We start from the raw sequence: 23,903 nt of genomic DNA on the forward strand, positions 1-23,903 counted from the left end.
TAGCGACGCTCTATTTCACTGCTGTTTGCCAAGTTTGCAGCAACGTCTTTCACCTTTCCTGTAAAACCTGAAGCTTAATCAAAGTAGTGCTTCATGAGCTGCACTTTTCACCAACTTTCAAGGAAATGAAACAGAAAAAACAGAAAGGGAGCACAAGTTTCGTTCGAGAGGAAACGGCGGCAGACGACATGTCACTCACCACAGCTCGGGCGGTGAGAGAGGAGAGGAACCAGACAAAGTAGCAGCATCTGTGAGATATTCAGTGAAAGGTTTGATGTTTTGACAAATATTCCTTAGTTTCAACACAGGGTAAAATATATTTCACTTTATTTTTCTTGAATATTATTTTTATAGCCTTATTCGGGAGCTTTTTGAAATGGTTTGAATTCTCTTGTCTGCAACAATTGAGATGGTTGAAAAAGTTGCCTAATAGCACTTTAACATAAATAAATATAGTCAACTGCTTGACGTTTAATTTTTGCTCCTTTTTTGAAAACACCAACTATCACTTTTCATGTAAATAGGAAAGATGTTTATTCAAGTGTTTGATTAAAAGAAGTGGACTCATATTTGATAATCTGCTAAGACCTCGTTGCCGCCCGCTGGCGTTCTCCTTTTTGAAGCAATAGTGAGATTTTCTTTTGTATATTCTTCCGTCTTTTGCTTGGTTTTTCTGACTTAAAGGAAAAGAAGTACCACTGAAGATGTTCCAGAAGGTCCCTCCTTTCTTTGAACGCTTTTTCTCATCCCACTTAATTAATTTTCCATTTCGCCATCCTGGAATAAAAGTGAAGAAAAGAATGAAGTGGATAGTGTGAATGGTTTGTTTGAGTTGGAGGAACTGGAGCATTGATGGGGGGGGGGGGGGGGGGGTCATGTGTTGACTTTAGCAGTAGTCTGCAGCGGGTTGTGGAGAATCCTCTATGTGCATGCCTTGTGTATATCGTAGAGATTCTGCTGACCCCTTTTTTGAAAGAAGAACACAAAAAAAAAAATCAAAATATTGTTTCAAATACTGGGATTGTCCCTGCCTCAGATGGTGCGTGTATCATTCACAGAATAAAGATGCTTCGGTTTGTTTTTAGCTGACAACACATACAGATAAGTAACAAATTAAAAGGAAAAACCCAAAAGGGACTTGTCTAATATTTGCCTAGATTCAAAGGATCTTTTCATATTGTCATTTTAGAGAGAACCAGTCCCAAAGGTGCTTGGAACCCTCCTATAAGCCTGCCTTTGCTCTCACACTGTCTTTAATGATTTAAATTACTGTTTAACAGCCGGGGTGCAGGGTTGGACAAGAGGTGGCTTTAGTTGTCTTCATGGACTCCTCAAGGTGTGAGCGGTTCCCATATGCACCAAGTAAACAACACTTAAACCTGTCAGACGTTAAAGGAGATTACTGGAGTGTGATTACTCTCTGCGGCCGCTCAGGAAACGACAGAGAATGTGCAACACTATCTGCAAAGTACATTTCTAACCAAAGACATAATTTTTCCTGGCTGCTGCTCAAAAATGTTACGGAGGATAAAAAAGCTGTGAAAATTGCCGAAGACAGTAAATTGTAACTGGGCTCGCAGAGCTTCATAAAAAAGTCCCTCTAATGATTTTACTCTCTGTACTGTGAACCCATGATGTTTTCCATCCGTGATTTTTCTTAGCGGTGCAGCAACAGATTAATGCTGGAGTTTGGTTCGTTTACTGGGAGAATTAACTATTAAAAGACAGGGATTTTTTTAAACTACAAGTACAAGTGTATATGTTTAGTGTTTCCTTTATTAGTATTTTGTTTGCCTTATCATGCAGAAGAATGCTGCATTCTAGCAATGTTTCTTGTGTCTCTGCACTTAATCGCTAAATCAATAGGAACATAATCTGTTTTATCTGCCGTACAGTCATTTTTCATTGTTGACTTTTTCTTCAGCTCTATTGGGATAATTATAATTGTTCATTCCCCTCGAATTTTAAGATGTTTAAAACCGGTTTAGAACATAGACAATGCAGCCGAGTTTATATGAAGCATTTTATTTGTTTTTTATTTGCGTGCTCAGAAAGATGGAATCCATTTAGTTCTTGAGCCGATGTTTGCTCAGCCAGCAGCATGTCGACGCTGTTAAATTTTAAACGCTACAAAAAGCAGCGCATCAGACAATTGGTGCAAAGGTCGAGGGCGGTTTGGCTCAGCATGATTCAAAGCATAACCAGTCTTAAACAGCTGATCAGACTCAGAAAATCTGTCTGACCCTCAGGTCAGCTTCATTAAGCAGGCTTACATAGTTAGCCAGCTGTCAAACATATTTTCTTTCCTAATGCCCAGCAATGAGAGAAGAAAAACTCCCCCCAAAAAAATGGAACTGATCATTCAAGCATAATAAAAACAGTCTGTCTTTTTTCACTCCATCCATCGAGCTCATACTAGAAGGCACTTGGTGTCTTTTTTTTTTTTTTTTCCCAGTGCAAATTTGAATGTGAAATCAGTGTGTATGAGCAGCACGCCACTTGAAAAGGCTTTTCACATGAGATGGCCTGCTCCCTGGGGGGATACTAGCCGAGCCTCTGCAAACACACACAGACCAGAAAATGGAAATGTAGAATACCATCAATCCTCTCATGTCCAGTGTGAGCAAGCGAAAACACACATGAAATTACACTCAGACAAATTGAAGCACGCAGTGTTACATGCTTTGCGTTCCAGTTTACCAACATCCCTGGACATGGGTTGTGTAATGTAACATATAGACATACGTTGGGGTTCACAGTGTAGCTTCAGTATTGACCCAAGAGATCGGAAGCAATCATTTACAGAATTTGATTGACTGGTCTGATTATTTAAATGGCTTCATGTCATCATGCAGAGATGGAACATGTTTATTTGTTGCTACGAATCCAGTCAATCGACTCATCCACTCAGCCTGTAACAGACTAATACTTAGGGAACCACCAGCTGGTTTAGGGCGATCTGTCGGGTCTATTGTTCGAGCAGAGAAAGAGATGGAACAGCTGATGGGTGAGAGACATTAGCACGTTATATTTTTCTTGTGTTTGCCACTCGGAAAAGCAGAACCAGAAGGAACCACAGTAACTTAGACCAGGTCTGTTCCTCTGTGTGTTCCTGACGCACCAAACTGCCAAAGATGTTAATGCACCCGTATTACCTCTGCATGAGCTTTTCACATGATCCCACGGTTTACACCGTTTATGCGCTAATCCATGTGTATTTTCTGCTTAAGCAAAGAATATGAGGCGGTTCCTCTTTTGGCCGGGGTCCTTTATGCACAGACAACTGAAAGAATGTCTCCACATGGGACTCAAACCACCTCAGACTGTGGTCTTAGAGATCAACATGTGGAGACACGTTTGAAAGCCGCATGTGAACACAGCACAGTTGGTAACTTGTGGTCAGGTCACTCAGGACGGATCTTTATACCAGGTATGATCAGGGCCTGGGATCAGGTTTTTTACTACACACTTCTTAATATTTTCAGAATCAAATTCTTAAGCTTTATTCGGCTGAAGAGGCAGCATTGTTGTTCTGTCTTTTAAAAACCTGTTGAAAGATGTGAAACGGTGAAATAAAGTCTTACCGTGTCATTTATTCTGTTGCCAGTGATAAATCTGCATGTACGAGGTTAGCAGTGAGTGATACAGGTGGGTGTCCAAAGGGTTTTACATGTAGGTTTGATCTGACTCCCCCATGAAAAAAACAAAAGCAGTTGGACCACCGCATCACACAAGTTAGAAAGGAAGTAACAGTGACTTCCCCGGCCCTTCAGCTCGCGCTGCAGCGATTCACTGTCTGAGCTCAAACGTCTTTATCTCCGTCTTTCTCTCTCTGCTGCTCTTCACACTTCACCTGAGCTTCCAGGAAAGGACACAAACACTCTGCACTCTCACATCAAGTCCAGCTGAGCCCACTTGCTTACAGTGGTGTTACCACTGAATCTCTCTCTCTCAGCTGTGGAAAAAGCCAGATAACCGATGGCTGGGAAAGAAAACCCAGCACCTCGAGATTTTCAGCAGAAAAGAGGTCAGTTCACGTGCTGTTTGTAAACAAAACCTCCATTTATCATTTTCCCTTCTGTCAGGGGCAACAAATGAGAAATGGAAGTTCTGGACTTACACCAATGTTTTCCTGTTTGATGGGACAGGTTAGCATTAAAACTCTTAACTGTCTTGAATGTTGCCACTAGCATCCAGCCATCATGATCTGAAATAGACTCTAATTATAAGCATTAATCTTAATTAAGGTTTGGAACTTCAGTTTACGTTCTCTTCTGTTGGCATTCTTTGACTGCGAGCCAGAGATGAGGGGGAATTCTGCCAATAAAGGTGGAGAATAAAAAAGGCATTGCCATAGGGCACATAAAAAAAGATTGCCTCTCAAAGCCTCTCCTTCTGTGCTCACATCAAGCAGCCGTGCTGCCTCTAAAGGTCTACAATCAACAACAGCAGAAGCACTTTGCATCCCTTTATGTCGGTCAAATATGCCACCTTCATGTTATGGTTGAAATATTTTTAAAGCAAATGTGTAACAGCATACAGTGGAGTCCACAGAGAAATGATGAAAATGCCACCCAAAATGAGCCAATGCCTGCTAGTCCAGCCTCACACGTCTGCTCTCCACCTCTTCCTGCACCCCCACCCCCTCCCTCAAGTATGCCTTCCTCTTCTTGCTAATTACCAAGTGTGCTGCCTTATTCCTCTAGCAGCTTGTTAAGTTCTCCAGGAGCACAGTTGACCCATTTTACATGCAGATCTGTAGGCTAAACCCTGCTGCTTGCTCCTCTCTCTCTCTCTCTCTCTCCCCCCCCACCCTCTCTCCCTCTCTCTATTCGGTGAGCCCCATCTCCATATATCAGGGCCATAAACCTGCATCAGGCTTGCAAAGAAGGCACAGTGATCCTGTCTGAACAAAGCCGTCCCTCCATGCCTCTTTTACATCTCATTTTGAGTGAGGTGTGATTGGGAAACGCTGCAAATGCTGTTGGGCAGAGACGCAAAACTGATTTCACTTTCCAACATGAAACCTCCATTAAAATCTGGTGGTTTCATTCATGTTGCATGGACCACTAGTTATTACAACAAGGTTTGTAGTATAATTTAGTATGTTGGTTCATTTGTCAAGGATCATGCATCACATGAGGTAGTTCTGTAGATCATTCGGTCCTGCAATCCCGCAGCAGGAAACTATAAAGAACGACACCAAAACAATACGACAATTTAAAAAAGAACAGCCGTTGAAAAAATATCACAGTACGATAATTAAAACACAGCCGTCACAGCAACAAAACAATACAATCAAAAAACAAAAGTTACAACCATAAAAACATACAAAAAAACTGAAAACTGTTTAAAACAACAATTAAAAAGCTAATTTAAAACAGCAATCAGCAGTGAAGAACAAACCATAAACATAAATAAGCGAACCCCCTCATAGAAAGGAATACACACACAAAATAAAGAATATACAATCAGAGTCCACATCTTGGCAAGTAGTCGGGTCCAAACTCAGGTTTAAATTGGCGGTCAGGTAACGAATGCGTCTAGTTTGCCAGTGTGGAGACGCAAGACTTGTCCAGCATGTCATGATAGCTACAGCAGGTGCAGCAGGTTCGCCACTGCTCTCATGACAAGGTTACAACCACTGAACACAACCTCTCTGATCTTTAAAGGAAATCATTAAAGGACAATAATACTTCAAAGAAATAAAGCAATCCCCTGGACATTTCACTAATCACTGTAGTTGTGCTGCTGCGCTTCGCGTGGAAACGAGAGCAGTGTCTCTCCTGACGGTGCGACCCTGCGAAGGGTTGATGTGGACCTGAGCGGGTGGTAAGGGTGTCCACTAGAACTGCAGGAATCCACCAAAGAGGTGAAGCAGATGTGATGCAGCAATCATCCACGTCGTCACGATTTAGTGCCTCTGCGTTCTCGGCGCTTGACGCTTACTTCTTTTTCCAACGAGCAGGAAAATGTAGAGACGCAATGGAAACGAATAAAGTTGTGTTTTTACTTGATGAACATGAGGAGATATTAATAGACAAACCAATAAAATCACTACGCAAACAATGCATCAACTCGCTATAAACACTGAACATTTCGCAGTTGTTGTGTACGTTGCGTTTTACCTGTCCGGTTTTGTTAACTTGCACAGATTCTTTTTATTCCGTATTGGGTTTTTTTTCTTGGTCTTCCGGCGGATCAGGCAACTGTGCGGAGGGTGGATGTAAAGAGAAACCTAGCTAGGAGCTGGACCGAGCGGTGGGCTGGGCAGCATTGCTCCAGGGCTCTGATGCAGGAATTTTCCACTCACGAGTACAGTTGTCACTTTGCACGCATCTATTTTATGTTGCATTTTCACTGCGAGTGCAGAAATCTTCCCTCAAACTCAGATAAATGTTCATCAAATCAATCTGGGATTTTCACTGCAGCTTAGCAAATATTATTTTGTGGCAGACAACTGGATTTACAAAGGTATTAAAAATCTCCTGGCACGTTCACATACAGCAAACTAAATCCCAACTGTGACATTTTTATGCTGCAGCCACAACCCTCTCCCAAAACACATGGCGTTTTATTTGGCCAGCCACATGCAGCCTGACTGAACTTGGTCTGATGCCTTGTATTCCCTCCCCTCATCAGCCTCATCACAATATTTGCACATAAAAGCAAACAGAGACAACAGTGCATCCTATTAGCAGTGTGTAGTAAATACATGTGCCCCTGTCACACTTCGACACACACAAGATCAGAATATCCAGCAGCAATTATAAAGCCGCTCGTACGTCGGTGCCGACGCTGCCCCGGCTCGGCCTCCCTCTCCTCTGAAGGTTACACCACCTCCAACACAGCCATACAATTCATCAGATCCATTAACGCAGCTCCCTGTAAAAGCACGGAGCTGTTGTGAAAATTTCCATCATTAGCCCCTACGTCCTCCCTGACTCCCCACCCCCACTCCTCCAAAAAAATCAATAGCATCTGCTGCCGTAGCGCTAAGCCTGCTTCATTGCTGAAGGAGACAAACAGTGGGTGAGCTAAATTGATTAAGTATCAAGCTATTCTTAGAGAGGATGATTTCTAAGTTTGTTGGTGAAACATAAAACTAAGGGAGCGCTGCACTGAAATGACGATTTGAAGAAAGAAACAAGAAACTGTCACCATCTGCTTGTCCCGTCCTCCAGATAAGACCGAACACGAGTTTGTGAAATAATGATGAAGGAGCTTCAGCCGAAAGCATTTGTCAAATGGCTACAGCCGTCGCGGGTAATTAGCGTGGGACCCAGAACAACACTAAGTTAACAAACGACGCACATAAGAGAGCTAATTGCATGTTGTGGCGTATTTTCTGTAATTATCGGCCCCACCCACCTCCAAACCCACCCACTGCAGTGTTAGCCTTTTGCAAGTATTATCAAGATACACGTGACGGCTAACTGTTAATCAGGAAAGGGCTTTACTTCCTTCACCCACACCCACACCCACCCCCCCCTCCCCCCTCCCCCAGCGGCCCCTGTTTATTTGCTCTGCATCTGTTTAAGTGTTTCTCTGCCTGAGTAGCAGAGGGGCACCGGTGGAGGAAATGTTTGCATGTGAAGGTTTATGTTCAAACAACACTATAGGTTTCCCTGAATTGTTGGGAGTCATTGCGGCCATAATATTGATGAATCATATATAAGCCTATTTGTCAAGCAGCACATCCATTTGAGGGTACATTTATTTTTGGATGAATTAATCTGTGTGCGGAGAATAACACGGCTCAATTTCCATTTTTATGAACAATCCAGTTACCTCTGTCAGGGAGACTGATGGAGGGAGGTCTACTGGATCAATGTCATCATGCCTCCAGCATGCCAAGAAGCCTTCCTACTGTCTCACTGCTGCCTTGACTTACACACACACACATGCAGACACAGTAACAAGTGCAAGAACATATACCTTGTCATATATTCGCTCTTTCTCACCAATTTTCCTTCCTCCCTCACCATTTCACACCTATCAGCAGACAAGATACAGTCTGACATTTGACAGGTCCATCAGCATTTTTCCTCCTCTCATTTTTACCGACAGCCAGCCAGCAAGTCTGGAGAGACCCAAACATAACCTTGAGCTAACCTAACCTTGAGCAAAATGAGCTACTTAAGCAGACTCCTGGGATTCCTCTGATATTTGCTGGTCACAATCTTAGCCACGGGCACTTCAGCAGGAATCTGACAAAGCCAAGAAACTGTGTGCTCAAGCATTTGTAGGGAAAAACATGGTTGGTCACTTTTTAAACCCCAGCTGTTATTATTTTTGTCATAATTGCTATTCACCCACCCACACACACACACACACACACCCTCACACACAAACACACCATTTGGCGTAGGCTTTTATCCAAAGTAGTAAGAATTATGAGCAGTGGGAGCACTAACCCTGGCTGTGTTTGCGCTCCTCTCTCCCAGCTGAGCTGTGCAGCACCACGCACAGATAGATAAATCCTCAAGCAGCGTCAGATTCATCACAAATGAACGCGCCGTTAGACAACGTCAGGCGGAGATGCGTTCCCTCGACTCCCGCCGATGGCAGGGCAAGAACACAACTTGCCAAATTGAGTCCTCCTCTGGGCTTTTATGATGTGATAATACATATGAGGATCGTCTGGCAAAGTGTCACTTCTTTGGATTTGACTGTCAGACAGCGGAATTCACACGTCTCATTTTGTAAATGCGGGGCAGACATTTTCTTTCTCTCATTTAGAAAGCGGCTCTGACATGTCTGTAGCTCATATAGGTTCCGTAGATGCCTCCGTCTGATAAATCAAGATAAACTGACATTTTAATGCAGTCACAGTGGCCCCTCGTCAGTGTTAGCTGTTTCTACATCCTCCCGTGTATTTGGGAAACAAATATTAGAGTATATTAGAGAATACAGGATATTAGAGTACTTGTTCTTGGTGTACTTGATCAGTGTACTACAGTTCTTGCGAACAGATCCCCCTCTCACCATGTTGATGAATTAATGATTGACCATCTGCGTTGAGATGTCGTTGAACATGGTTTCTTTACGTGAAACTGACAGGACAATGGTGTGAATAAATACGTGATTCTTGTTGTGCGTCTTTTCAGGACGCACGCACATCCTTGTGTTCATGAGTTGTCTCAGGATGTATCGATCACTGTCGAACCGCTGTGTTATGATCGATTGGTGGACCGTGGCAAAGTAGGTCTACCTAAGTACTGTGCTTTAGTACATTCTCCGAGTATCTAAACTTCACTTGCCTACTTGTTTCTTTGGATACTTGTGAGTTTTATTCCACCAGATTTGTGAAACAAACTCTACTTTTGACTCCACTGCATTTCTATGAAGGTCGTTGTTGCTTCTAATCATGAGGCTTCCACGTCAGAGGCCATTTTTCTTTGTGAAGTGCATTTGGCAAAAAGCTGTGTTCCTCATCTAAGAGAGAAAAAAAACACAATTAGCCGATTTGAGCCGACGGTGATTCAGATGCATGTTAATATGAAACGGAAAATGGACCTTTGAAAGGAGTTTCCTTTTTTAGAAGCAAGTACTGAAACACTTTGAGTCAAGTAAAAATTTAAGCAGCTTCCACTTTGCGGATCAAGTCTTTGACTAATGTACTGGGGTTGTGTACTTTGTCCACTACTGGCGTTATCATGGTCCAAATATTATGATACTGCTGTATTGTGAGTCACAGTTTACCTCTAACAAAAGAACAGAGGGACTTTGATGTGGTGTGAAGCCTTCCTGCCTGTCTCACCACCCCACAGCCAAGGAGGTAATGTGCTCATCAGCGTTCGTTTGCCCTTTAGTGTAATAACTGAAAAAGACGTGGATGGATTTTGATGAAATCTTGTAAGGTGCTACTTCTTATGTTGAGGAACAAACTGATCCAGAAGCAGATCTGACCTTCTCTCCAGATCTTAGCGATAAAGGAGAGGAGTGTGGGAGTGCCCTGTAGTTATTGATTATTTGATTTTGCTCTTTGTTGTGGTTGTTTCTCTGTGTCTCATGTTTTATTTTATTCCCTTTTTTTTATTATTAAAGATGTCGTTATCAACTCAAGGAAGTCACCGGATCAGCAGACGTGCAAATGAACCGGGCGCCAGCCAAACATGTCAGGCTCATTACTCCATGCTTATAAAACCACAAAGCCTTTTCAATCACTGTTAGTTTGACCACTCAATGGTCTGCAGCTTTGTCAGTCTTTATGTCAATATATAGGTTATGTATAACTTATAAATCTTGTAGGTAAACATCTTATTCTAGAGAGGCAGAGATCGAACCGACTGATAGAAGGTGAAGCAGCTGATGGATGGACTGGTTGACCGATGGATTAACAATCTGTGTGTGAAATTGCTTGAATATGATTTTATATGTCGTTTTGTTTTAAACACACCGAAGCAGGCGAGGCATCTCCGTGCTCGTTAGCTGCGGCCCAAAGCTTTTCAGTCAGCTACTGCTAATGTGAGATAAACTCGCTCGCTCATTTGTTCAATTACAGCACTAAACAGAACAGAACGCACAGATTAACACTGTATTGGCCATCAAGGCATATCCTCACCTGTGTGCTTGCCTATCCAGCTGAACCAGTCCGGTCTGGTCTTTGGAGGGGTTCTTTTTGCACTCTACATCACATTGTGAGACATTTTTTGACATTTTCAAGAAGTTCTCAGGAAATAATGCCGGCATATTTTAATGCTTTTGCCTGCTTCTCTGGGTCTTTTCCCTAGAGGTGAATCTGGATCTTACCGTTAAACAACAAGCTCTGCTGTACATCACTGTGCAGGAACAAAGCAATGCACAAAGCTTCCATCCTGACCTTAAGTCTAGTGTGTGTGCGTGTGTGTATGTGTATGTGTGCGTGTGTGTGTGTGTGTGTGTGTGTGTGTGTGTGTGTTAGAGAGAGAGAGGTTTGTTGAGTGTGTTCCTTGTGTATCTGTGTATGGGAGGATAGAGTGCCTGCAGGGGTGTCAGTGGAGGTTTAAGATATTCAGCTTGCTGTCAGTACCGACACATTTCTCCCTCTGCACCGCTGCACAGATATGCAAATCCAGCCTCCTCAGAATGCAGAGCACCAGATCAGCTTCAATTTATTCCATTCTGCTCTCTCCCTCTCTCCCTGCACTCACCCTCTCTCTCTCTCCTCTCTGTCTTTGGTTCTCTGTTTGGTCTTAGCTGCTCTGTTCATGGCATATGCCCCCAGTGAGGTACTGGAGGGAGGTGAGAGGATTTCTGGTGAGCAGCTTCAAGCCGAGGCTTAGTGCAAAGAAGCGATTCATTCTTTCAATCTAGCACAAGGTGCAAGAGGCACAAGATTGCCCAGCTGTGTGTATTTGAGCACCAATACTCTTACATGAGTGAGTGTGTGTGTGTGTGTGTGTGTGTGTGTGTGTGTGTGTGTGTGTGTGTGTGTGTTTTAGTCCCTTGATGTTGTTGAGGGTTGTTTGTATTGTGCACACGCAGCAATGTACGGCTCCCTTCTCTCTGGTTAATTACCAGCGATAGAACAGTAACAGCCTACATTGCTAGTGGTGAAACACAATTAGTTGGCTGCCAAGCCGCTCTCAAAAAGGCTATCTCACCAACACACAGTGTCATCAGTAATCTAGTCTCAGCATAATCTAAATGCCAATGTCTATCCGCTGTGATCCATCCTCAGCCCACACTACATTTACATTCTAATTAGATGTGGCCGAGGCCGCTTTAAAAGGACCCATTTTAATAACACGGCTGTATTCACCTTTTCAGAGTCCCATCGCGGCTGTAAAAAAAAAAGAAAGCGCTACACTTTATATTTTGTCCCTTTGACATTGTGGCTACTGAGGATTTAAGTAGCTTTTTCAAGCTCTCTGCACCCGAGTGTGTGTAGCTTGACAAGAGGATTTCTTGTCTCTAGAGGATGAAATATAAATGGAATTGAAAGAAACAGAGATGTGGTGTCAAAGCAGAAAAAAAAACTCACTACACATATCTCACTTCATTTGTCCACAATTAGGTATAAGGGATGTTAAATTGTAGCTTAGTAGGGTTGTTCTTAACAGTTGTTTGACTAAAGACGTCTTCAAGATTCAAGATTTCTTTCTCGGTCTGTCCCTTGTGGCCTGAGGGTTCGGCTCCTTGAGATCTCAATGGAAAAAAAACAAAGCAATAGCAGGAATGTGCTACATAATACAGTAGGGCGGTGCTGCTGGAGCACTTGGGCCTGTGTGTAGCGTAGAGGTGTTCACGTCTACGTCTCCGTGCGTGGGTATGACAGACCCATTCTTCAGGATCCCGGTTGCTTGATGGAAGAACCTTGATGCAGCAGCACCGCTAGCCAGGCTGCAGCAGACCAGGATGTTCATGGTTGAGATGGCTGCCTCCCATTTTATTTAACTGTGAGAATTGGAATGGTACATTTTTAAATCCCGTATTCCATTAAAAAAACTTGCATTTATTATCATTGTTTATCCTCTGAGGAAACTTCAGGGTCCCACTGAAACACGTTCTAACAGGTCCCGCTACCACTGAAAGCCTAGTATAACAGAGGACTGGGTTCCCAGTGATAGTTTTAACTCTTTCACTATTTCTTAATTAAGCCATTTCCTCCTGCTGAGCCTGTGGGACAAACACTTACTGTTTTCCAGAGCTCCACTTGTGGGCAGTGCCGCTGTTTTATGAAGACAAAATTATTGTCTTCTCTGGTGATGACCCTCTTCAGGTTGAGGGGGTTACAGAATGCTGTTCCCATGGCAACGTCTCAATCAGAGTTTCATCTTATGCAGGTTAAGATCAGAATCTTGCTGGCCACGGATACGTGGAGTTTTAATGGACCTTCACTACTCACGACACAGTTTAACTAAGCTCATGTTACAGCGGACTGAATCTGAAGACAGTGTAAGCTGAAGCAACATCTACCATGTGATCAGAATCCAGATTGGTTCCAGAAAAGTCCACCCCCCCCCCCCCCCCGTCCATCTCTATGTATCTTGTCCGTCTTTAGTAGAGCGTAAAGCCAGAACAATGGGTCTGATTTGAGAACCAGTAAGGGAATTAAAAATTCATTTTTAATGTGAATAGAAAAGCGTTGGTCTCCCTGGGATCTTAGTCAGGACAAAAGAAAAGATGAATGCAAAGACACAGCACCATGGAGGAATTCGAAAGAGATGCTAAACTTGCACATGGGCTCCCAATATATTCACACTTAAAACATGAAGTAACACGGTTCACAGATTCCATTCACAGTATTTTCATCTATAACACTCTGTTCTCTCCAGCTGACATCCTGCTTTGTGATTTAACTCAGTGGGACAATACAATCGACTTGAAAAGAAAAAGGGTTTAATTCAAACATGAAGGGATGAGAAATCTCAAAGAAATGTGCCCATGTTTTTACTAAACATACTTGTTAACCCCTCAGCTTTCTTTGCTAGTTGCATACTGGCGATCCGAAGAAATGTATGTCGCTAGATGATTTTTTTTTTTTTAGATGCTGCTGAGCTCCAGTCCTCTTCTGCGGAAACCTCCAGCTCATTGTGAGAGCCTGGAGGAGGAGTGATTGATAAGCTCCGGCACCCTTTTAAGAATTACTCAGAGCTGCTCTGAGAATCTGCTCCCAGGGAACATTAGTACCTTTAACTCTCGGGGACTGATAGACCTTTTAGCTCAGATTGCAGATTTCAATCTGCTTGAAAAGCCTTCACCGGTGTTTCTCTTTAAACCGGTGATAACTACCAGCACACTTCAAAAAGAAGGGTCAGGCATCAGTGGTGCTATGAAAGGGCCGCACATGTAACACATGGCTTCCAGAAGGAAGATCCATCTGCTCATTCTTCAGTATTCAACAGGAAGTGCTTTGTGAGTACATTTCAAGAGAAATGGTAAAATCTGGGACAAACTTTGACAAAGCGCCGCTCTTCTATTTCATCATTTATTGATAGCTATTTGAAGTTTCTGTTACATATCCGCACCAAAAGTTGCTGGGATGAAAACAGGAGGAGGGAAAACATCACTTCAATAATAAAGGACGATCCTAAATTTTCCTCTGAAAGGTTTCCTTGCAATGACTTGCACCATTTTACCGAATGATTTCCAGTGAGTAAACTGAAACGTCAAGCTTCAAACACTGTCATGATTTATTAATGTCACTGAGGCCGGGCAGACCCCCAAATTTTTGAAGTTTACTTCCCCCTGAAACATTCAACCTCCGGCTGTGTGCCCCCTATAAATGACGCTAGCACCACCAGTGGCAAGGCTAGCAACTCTGACCAGGGCGTCGTGGGGTTAGATGGTTCCACCCGTTTATTGAGAACTTCGGAAGATACTACACATATTGTGGTTGCCACACTGGGGGTGCATGCACCCCAGTTTGAGAATCATAGGTGGTCTTGCCTTACAAGTGGCTCAGGGCAGACATTGCCACTGAAATATTATTAAAATAGGTACCAAAAAAAAAGCACATTACGACCAAAATCGATTCCTTTGACTCCCCAGCAAATGAAACGTCTTCCTCGCCAGTATTTCTAGACTAAATATATGTAGTAAACATTTATTTTGCACTTGCCAGGAGATCTGATCGGCTGTTTACAGTGAGCCACCAGAAAAAGTTCATTCATGTCCAACATTCTTTGGCTGACAGACCCAGTAACGTTCACACTGACCTTTCCTGCTTGTCCAAGTCCACAGGAAATACAGCCAAGTTGTTTATCCTGTATCCCTGGCGAAGAGGGAAGGGAAGACGACTGTGAGATGGAGGGAAGCCAGGCTGTCGGCTCTACTTGTGAATCCCAGTACTCCCAGTTTGTTCTGTTGAAATAATACGACCAGTTGTAAGCTGACAGACCGCGACTTTAGCATTTTACTTGCAGCTGTCGTGAAGTAATGACTGTGTTTTGGCAGATTGAAGCACAGTCTCGTGGGGTGCAGCGTGATTTATTCACGTTTCCACACAATAGCCCTGAGCCTGTGATCAATACTGTATGTTTACTACTGTATGTGACACCGTTGTTTAACTCCCAGCCACCTCTCTCAGTGAGACGGATGTCTGCCAAAAGTTATTTTTCATTGGAACTAAACACCATCTGTGTATTGTTTCTTTGTGGTTCATGAAAAGTAAAAATGTTTTAAATACTTAACATTTATGGAAAGAGTATTTAGCCGTGCCTCCGCTCACTCGGTTTGCATTTTAGAATGATTTAGCTTTGCTCAGCATTCTTATATGGAAAAAGCAAGACCTGCTTATTTAGTAGTACAAAGATCCAAATCTTAGAACATACAAACCAAATGTGTCACTGGCCATGAAGCAAATCATGCGGGGGAAGTTTTTCTCTCACTCAGAAGCTTGCGAAGATTCAAGTTTAACCCACTCAGGGTTTCATAGAGTATGGAGTTCAGTTTGTGGCGTGTGTAATCCTTGTTCGCGTCAAAGTGTCTGAAGGCAGCGAGAAGTTTGTATTCAGTGAAAAAAGGTCCGTCACCCAGTTTTGTAACTTTCTGAAACCGAAAATCTGACTGTCACGCTTGCTGTCCTTCACCGTTTGCCAGGTGCATGTTTGAGGGAAAACAGGCAGCTCTCCAAACATTTGGCTCGTTTTTTTTTCTTCCTCCAAATTCCTCTCTTTGCTATTTTTGCCACCATTTCTGACTGCACTATTTGCCAGTGTGCTGGCAGCAATTCAGTCGTTGTGCTTTCAGAGAAAAGACAGGAGGAGTGAGACTGAAATAGCAAACAAATTCCAAACAAAAGCCAGGGCAGATATCTGGCGATACACACACACACACACACACACACACACAAACACACACACACACACACACACACACACACACACACACACACACACACACACACACTCCTTTCACCTCCGCTCTGTGTGTTTCACTGCTACAGCTGGTCCTTATTAGACACACAAGGGGATACTGTAACCTTTGTGCTACCCTGAAATGCAGAATAAATGTATTATGTGTATCTGGCTTGTTCAAACTTGTACCAACAACCTTTACAATGACAACCAGCTTGTCACCCCTCGAGCTAATAAAAATAATGTACACGTTTGGCTTTTTGTGGAGCCTGGCAAGATTAGCAGGGGCTGCAGCAGAAGCTAACAGGGGTCCAAAAACAGGTAAGGGTTTTTCTGAGGACGAATTTTGCCTTCAGTTGTCCGTCAGATTTTTCCTGCTGGAGGCTGGAGTTTTGATAACAGTTTTGCTATGCAGTCAGTGGATGACTTACATGTAATCATGTTAGTCCAATTGATCTTTCAGTTGATCTTTCAAAGGTGAAATAACAATGAGATAATACAGTTGGGAGTCGATTTACTGGATATGCTTCAATCGGTGCCAAACGAGCTTTCTTGTTCTGCTCATGTTCCGTAGGACCTGCTGCGATATTGGAAGAGTTAACTTCAAGACGGGTGTGTCAGAAGAGGAGATGGACGACATCCTCTCTCAGCCTCCGAGCTGTCAGTTTTCAGATACTGTAGTGGTAGATTTAATTGTCTTAATAGAACCCTGCTGCGGTCTCCATGTCCTGCCGATCACTCGTAGACGTCTGCTCATTGCGGGACCTTCTTGTTGAGACATCCTCACCCCATGGATGTTCATCTTGACCGGGTCACCACGTCTGCCTTCAACCAGCCCGCTGAGTATCAGTCAATATTCCTTTCCTTTGAACTCATTGTTCTCTCCCAACGCTGTTATCAGTGTCATGTGACAGTCATGACAGGGTACAGAACGTCTCACCTTTTATAAATCCTTCCTCTGCCATCGAGGCTTATCAATGTGCTCATTGTTACGGGTGTATGAAGAGCCTGCCGTCTTTGTGTTGGGGGCTCATTCCACATCGCTCATTGGCTGAGCTCAACTTAAAGACAGATGAGCGCTTGACTGCAGTTTCCTTCACTTGAACAGAAATTTACATTTCAAAACTCTCATGCAGCTCAACTGCAACTGAGCATGTAAACCAGCTGACTGAGGTTGTGGCACAAGTACCAGCAAGGCAGAAAAGGCCTGCTTTGTCTTGTTTGGGTGGAGTAAATATATTAAGTCATTTGTCTAGTCAATATTCGTAGATTGTAAGTTGAACACATTATCTGAGGAGTGTCACAGACAAGCTGCATTACACAAACCATAGCCAGTCCTTTATGTTCTCCTCAGGATTTACTCTTCAAACACATTAGTCAACACCAGCAGACAAATATGAAAAAGGCAGGCGTTTGAAATCAGGACGTTACACTCACCGCCTTTGCAGTGGGGCAGTGCCATAACTCAGCTATCACTGCTCCACATTTGCCCACCAAGCAGCTCCATCCGTGCTGTCCCTGACTTGTCAGGCACTAGTTCTCCAGCGAGTTGTGACGAACTGTCATGTGCGTGACTAAACCGTCTCAACAGTGGGCTGTTGGTTGGAGAAATCACTCAGCCATTACAGCCCCTCCGTGTCTGTAAAAACAGCTTCAGGCGGGGAGGTTTGGACAGACCAAGAGATGGAGAGAGACTGTTTTCTCTTCAGGGGGAGGCATCATTGATGCGTCTCCCTAACCCCTTGCAAACAGCATGCCAACACAAGTCTCCAACTGCACCTTCTCTATCCACTTGTAAATTCACCAGCTCGGCGGCACGGGAAGGGAATGTAAATTAGCTGTGACTAACAGCAAGATGGGAATCTAGGCAGTTTTCCCCCTCCTCTCTTGCTGTTCTCCTCTGGCTACCGAGGGTTTTATACACAGCCACATTCCTGCGTTGCTCAAGGCTGTCAGCTTGGTTTCACATGCCCAGTGACTTCAGCTGCAGGTAGAGTACACTCAGGGCAATAAGAAAACCAACAGAGAAGGGTGATAGAGAGTGTGCCGGAGTTAGCCTTTTTTATCATCCTTAAAAACAGCTGGTCAGATCTCTGCAGTCTGGAAACACGTGTACACTCAGTTCTTGTGTGAAGGTTGAGGCTGGGTGTATTTTTCATTGTCGATCCCAGGAAAAGCCCAACAATGAATTTCCTCATCCGCACTGCCTCCCCACATCTCCATTGTTCTCTCAAAACTAGCACAAATGCAAAGGTGCTGTCTTTTATTTTTAGGCAACTCTTCCCACATCACCTTGGTGTCTTTAACACTCTCTGTTGTACCAAATGGGTTGAATTGTAAAGCTACAGTTTGGTTGAGACTAAAACTGATGAATTCATCCAGAATTTCTCTGTCACGAGATACGTTCCAAATGACTTTGCTGCCCCCCCCCCCAACAAAGACTCTACACATGTGACACCACAACCAGTTTATTGTTTATTTGTATATCCACAAAATCAAGCTGTCTGGTTTCAAGTGGCGCTCTAATATCGTTTTTTTCGGCACCGAGTCTGAAAAAAACAGACCTGAGCAAACGATGCAAAATCTTAACCACAGAAACACCGTCACTGTCCTCCGTGCTGCTTTTACTAAAGCTACCAAAGATTGTGTAAAAGCCTGAGATGCTCCATCCTGCTGCTTTGACGAAGGTGCAGCGTCTGCATTTATGACACCGAATGTGATGCACGAGAAAAGAAATGCACTTCCTCATCTACTCAGAATAGGAATGGGATCAATCATCTTTTTAAACCGGTTTGGCCAGTTTGAAAAACCTGACAAGAACCTGAAACAAGGGTAAGATTCATGGAAAGTGCAGGTGGAATTAATATTCAAGCCCTGCATTCTCTGTTCTTGGACAGTTTGTTTGATTTAGAATATTAAATTCTGCTGTTTAGCTGGAGATTTCTAAGCTGTTTCACTCTGAACTTCTTTTTTTCTCTCTCTCCAGTCAGCCAGACTCTGACTGCATATTGTGGGGGCCCAGTGGGAATCGGTGTAACAGATGCTGGTGAAGGTGTTAGATTCAATCAGAAAGCCAGTGGTGCTCCACTTTTAACTCCCCTTTTCTGTGTCCTCATCTGTACACAGGAAATCATTTCCTCGTGACAGTAAGCGTGTCATAAGATGTTGTATAAACATATGGGTTTATTATCCTGGTGCTTTGGGTCTGGTTTGTAATAAAAGGACAGAAATCAACATTCAGCCGTATTCATTGTCAGGTGCGTAGGCAGCGAGTCCCTCAGCAGGAGACAGCAGCCAATTATTCTTGTGATTATTATTACAAGCTAGCTGATGCTCCTGTGTGTTATCGATGTCATGGAGGATGTCAATGGACCTCCTGTTCAGGCTAATAAATACACTTTTGCACCAGTGCCCTTGGATTTTCAAGGGCTTATGTAAGTGTGCTTTCATCAGCAATGAGCTTTATTCTCCATTATGCGTAATGGGAATAGTATGCATGCGGTCATATTTGTGAGTGTGTAAGGAGAGCATTCAAGTGTGAGCATCTGTGTGTGCTGGAGAGTGAGTTTCACGCTGGTGATGATGGCGAGTTAGCCCTCTGCAGACAACCTGTGCTTGTTTTATGGCCTTCTCCCCAGCTGTAGCACGTGGGTAATAAACCTTTCTCCAGCAATCTCCAAACAGTGCAGCAATCAATGGGAAATTATCTCAGCCAATCGATGGGCCGCCTTTATATGCCCCCACTCCCTAGCCCTCCACCCGTCTCCCTATCTTGTAACCCTTTCTCCTTCCACTCCCTCCCCCCCTCTCTCTATGCTTCTCCTCCTCATCCCTTCTGTCTCATTTTTGCTGTCTCTCTGTTTTTTCCACCCACTCCTTCACTCCACTCCCCCCTCCTCCCTCCATGACTTGCCTTCCCTCCAGCTCTCTGGGCTCCTCCGCAGCAGCACCTACTCAGAATTGCGACAGCTCAGCAGCTCCAGAGCCATTAACAAAAGTCGCCTTCACTCTTGGAACAGGCAACACAGCCGGTCTGATTCTCCGGGTGAACATGAGGCGGACCACACCACAAGCACATATCCCCCCTCTCAGTTGTGATTACAGGCTCCACTTATTCCTCTGGCTGTGTCGTCAGAGGTCATTGACGGAGATCGGCTCCTTGTTTATCCATATTTCATTGAGGGATAAATACCGATATATTTTCTGACCGTATCAGAGCATCACCTCGGGGGAATTTCTTCAAATTGTCCACAAACATCTAATGCTGCACCGCTGCAACGGGACCAGGTCCACCACGTATCCTCCCATGTTGGATATGAGGCAAATTTGTCATGGGATTTGTATGTGTGCATATAATGTGATTTCCTGTCCAGTAATTGCTCATCTGGAAAAGAAATACTGAGTCCCGCAGCTGATATTCTGTGCTGCTTCCATGGTGGTTGTAAGTTCAAGCGAGGGGTCGGCGCTGTTCTCTTGGAGTGGCGCCTCCTTCCGCTTTGTCTGTACCAACTTCTCAAAGGTAAAAGGAGAGCGTTTGTCATGGCCGCCATCTTGAATTTGCTGCGTTCTGATTCTTTGGAATAAGAAATGACCAATGAGAAACTCTGGAACTGCACCGGCGTTTCCGCAGCTGTGGTGCTATCTAGGAACGATGATGACTCAGAGACGTGTGATTATAGAGCTAAAAACAAACCAGGCTGTACGACACCACCTGCTCACCAATGCTAGCTTGACTGGTTGTTGTGTATCGGTTTATCAGACGCCTGGTATTATTGGAGTCACATCAGGAGCAGGAAGCAGGATTGGCTAGATCCAAGGGGATGTTTCTTTGTCTCTGGTGTGTTCCACGATGGAGGACAAGTGGAGGTTAGCATCATTAATGTAAGGTGGTGTGTGTGTGTGTGTGTTTCTGTGTGTGTGTGTGTGTGTGTGTGTGTGTGTGTGTTTTCTTGTACTTGCTACATATTGAGGACTAGAATACATATTTAACCAACAGAGTGAGAGCATTTCTGGAAAGTGAGGACATTTTAGCCATTCTGGTTAGGTTTAGGGTCAAGGTTAGGGTCAGGCAGTCAGTGGAGATGGTGAGGTTTAGGGTGAGGGGCTAGGGAATGTATTATATCAATGAAAGTCCTCACAAAGATATAAGTAGAAGGGTGTGTGTGTGTGTGTGTGTGTGTGTGTGTGTGTGTGAGTGTGAGTGTGAGTGTGTGTGTGTGTGTGTGTGTGTGTGTGTGTGTGTGTTAGCTAGCGCCTGAACCAGACTGCTACTCTCTCATACTACAAGACTTCACACAATCCTCAACTTGTATCATATTACGTTAGGAGACAATTAATTAAAATTATTTTATTTCCCGAATGTCAGTTTCAGCGTGACGTCATAGTACTGTAGAAAGATTCTTCTGCCCACTGGCTCGTTAAAGGAGTTAACCCCTTAACGCCCAGGAGTTGTTGTTGCCACCTGTAATACCTTGAAGTGAACGTGCCATTACTCCAACTTGCCTACTTTCCAACACGTGTTGCTTTTGAACAATGCTGCTAAATTTCCACTCTGCGCGTCCTCGTTTTAAAAAAAGAGGAAAAATGAAGTCCTCTTCCTGTGTAGCTGGTGTCAACATTCGCACAGACGCCTCTGTGCTGGAGCTGATTCTCCCCCATCCTGAGTCTCAGTCAGACAACACCCAGGATGAAGCAAGCAGGGGCTGAGCCAGTTCAGGGAGTTGGAGCAGCGCACGCTGACATAACATTACCCTGACTTCATCTCTCAGGAGTTCATCTGCCATCTCTGTATTTTATGATATACTTATTGAGCTCTTAACATCTAATATTTATTTCCCGCTAAAACACACACACACACACGAGTGGAACTACTCTAGGAACTCGGCTGCTGAATTTTTCAGAAAAAATCTCCTTTAACCTGCGGTGCCTTCCTGTTACTGAAGGTTGATCTTGAAAGTCCTCTTGATTTACCTTTTGGCAGCGTTCACGCAAGAAAATTTCAGACGTGTTTCCACACCTATGTAGTTCTTTCTCCTGGCAGAACACACAGCCGCCGACAGCCATCCAGACAGGCTTGGAAATGGTGAGCGAACAGCACTTCTCCTAAACACCTTGTTTATGCTGCTGCTACCCACCGAGCTCAGCCGTAACGTGACAACATGAGAAGAAAGCACAAGTGACAACCACCACCCTGCTGCCTGTTACGCTGTTTTTCCCCTCGCCTCAGCCACAGGGAAGGCAGCCAGCTAATGCCATGGTTTGACAAGCATGAGGCCTGGGTTAGACAGTGAGACACTGGGTTATTATACGGCTGGCAGTTAAGGATGGGGTCAGTGTAGTTTATCAAAACGCAGCAGATCTGCACAGGGAAGCAGTCGTCCATAGACTGTGGGAGTGGGCTCGTACTGAAGCATCTGGAATGTGATGGATGTTGAGAAATCGAGAGCGAGAGAGAGGTGAGGTAGACGAGATCAGCTCCAGTCAGTGGCTGCGAGGATTATTTACTTCATCTGCATCCACATAAATAGCAACTTGTTAAAATCCCCCCTCTCATCTGTTCTCACACGTATCGCAGAGAAACGCGTTAGAACCTCAGCGCTTCCCCAACAATGGAGGCTACTGTTGCACGGCCCGTAAATGGCAGCTCGCTCAACAGCCAGCGTGTGCAGGTGTCGTTAACTTGCTCATTTTGAAATTCCAAAAGGATTAAGAAAATCTAGTCTGCGGATTCTTGGCAGGATAGTAAAACATGTCGAGACATCAGCAACACTTGGATACACCTCGCATGCACATCAATAAACTAGACTGACACATGGTTGTGTAGTGAGACTGACGGATCCCTCACATCTCCGCTGATTGCTGCCATGAATCTTCTTACTCCGTTAGTAACGGATTACATAACGCTTTCCTTTAAAACTAATCAGTTGATTTCCAGCCTGTCTGTGTCATGCCGACGACACTATTTTTGGCTTTACTTTTACATAATAACGTAAAACTCGGCTCAACTAAATGTTCTGTTCTAGAAGAGAATACAAACAGTGTTGAGCTGATTTTTATTCATTTTTCTTTTTATTTAACCTTTCTTTAACCAGGAAAAGGTCCCATTGAGTTACAATAACTCTCCTCCCAGGGAGTCCTGGCCAAGACAGGTGGCAAAAGAAAATGTCAGAATACACAAAAGACAGGGCAAGGCCACACACGACACCGCAAACCACACACTACACACACTAGAATGCTGGACATTACACTTAATACCAGGCTATGGTACAAGCTAATACATACAAACAGCTAAGAAGGGCGTCAAGTTCAAAACAGTTGCATTGTTCAATCAGGTTTGATTTTAAAAGATTTTTAAAGGTATTAAGAGGTGGGAGTGATTCCAGATTTAAGGTGGCTTGAGGTTTATTCCAGACATTTGGTGCATATGATGAAAAAGCTGCTTTACCCACTTCTGTTCTTGTTGATGGTGTAATTCCTAGTATTTTCTCTGATGACTTAGTCCTGTAAACACTATTAGGGTAAGAAAGCACATTTGAAATGTAGAAGGGTGATTTACCCAGTAGTCCTTGAGCAATAAAAATCAATTTGTGTCAAACGTATTGGCTGATTGGTGTTGCGGAGCAGCTGAGGGGTTTTAAGACAAATATCTCCCGTATATTCTGACAAAATCAGCCAACACATACCTGCGCAGCAGGTGACCTCAACCGAACTCCATGTAAAACAAAATTCAGTCTTTTATTGTCGTAAATGGATCTGCCCAAAAACACAAGGTTCTTTCTTGGCCCGTAACATAAACGATCCATGAATGATTTGTTACAAGATAACCTACTTTTTATTCAGGTTGAATTGAAAATATTCCCCAAATCCCACACCTCAGGAGGGGAACTGTAATAATATCACCACAATTCTATTTGTATCTTGTTTTACTTTTTTTTTTTTTCTTTTACTGGTGCAGTTTACTGTATCCATGGGTCGTACCGGTTTCACACCCAAATACTTGAGCGTTCATCTGTGTGCTGATGACGGCGTGGTCATGCTCCCAGGCGGGGTCTACCTACCTAACACACACGGCAGAGGAAACGCCACAGTAGTGAACACTGCTCTGACGGTTTTAAATTC

General features: G+C 43.8%; 1 protein-coding gene and 1 long non-coding RNA gene across 2 annotated transcripts in view; one reads left to right on the forward strand and one right to left on the reverse strand.

Moving 5' to 3' along the window:
* The window catches only part of LOC147269024 (uncharacterized), a 66,507-nt gene extending 49,027 nt beyond the window's left edge, over positions 1-17,480 (reverse strand). Inside the window, exons 1-2 of the long non-coding RNA XR_015119488.1 lie at positions 17,223-17,480; positions 14,646-14,790 (exon numbers count right to left, since the gene is read on the reverse strand). This is a non-coding gene — a long non-coding RNA (uncharacterized LOC147269024). The remainder of the gene's footprint in view (positions 1-14,645; positions 14,791-17,222) is intronic.
* Positions 1-23,903, forward strand: part of trip4 (thyroid hormone receptor interactor 4) — a 77,147-nt gene that overhangs the window by 52,279 nt on the left and 965 nt on the right. The window lies entirely within an intron of this gene.

The sequence above is a fragment of the Aulostomus chinensis genome, chromosome 2 (genome assembly GCF_037954235.1).
Source record: "Aulostomus chinensis isolate RoL2024-O1b breed Wild chromosome 2, RoL_Achi_v1.0, whole genome shotgun sequence".
In the NCBI taxonomy this organism is placed as follows: Eukaryota; Metazoa; Chordata; class Actinopteri; order Syngnathiformes; family Aulostomidae; genus Aulostomus; species Aulostomus chinensis.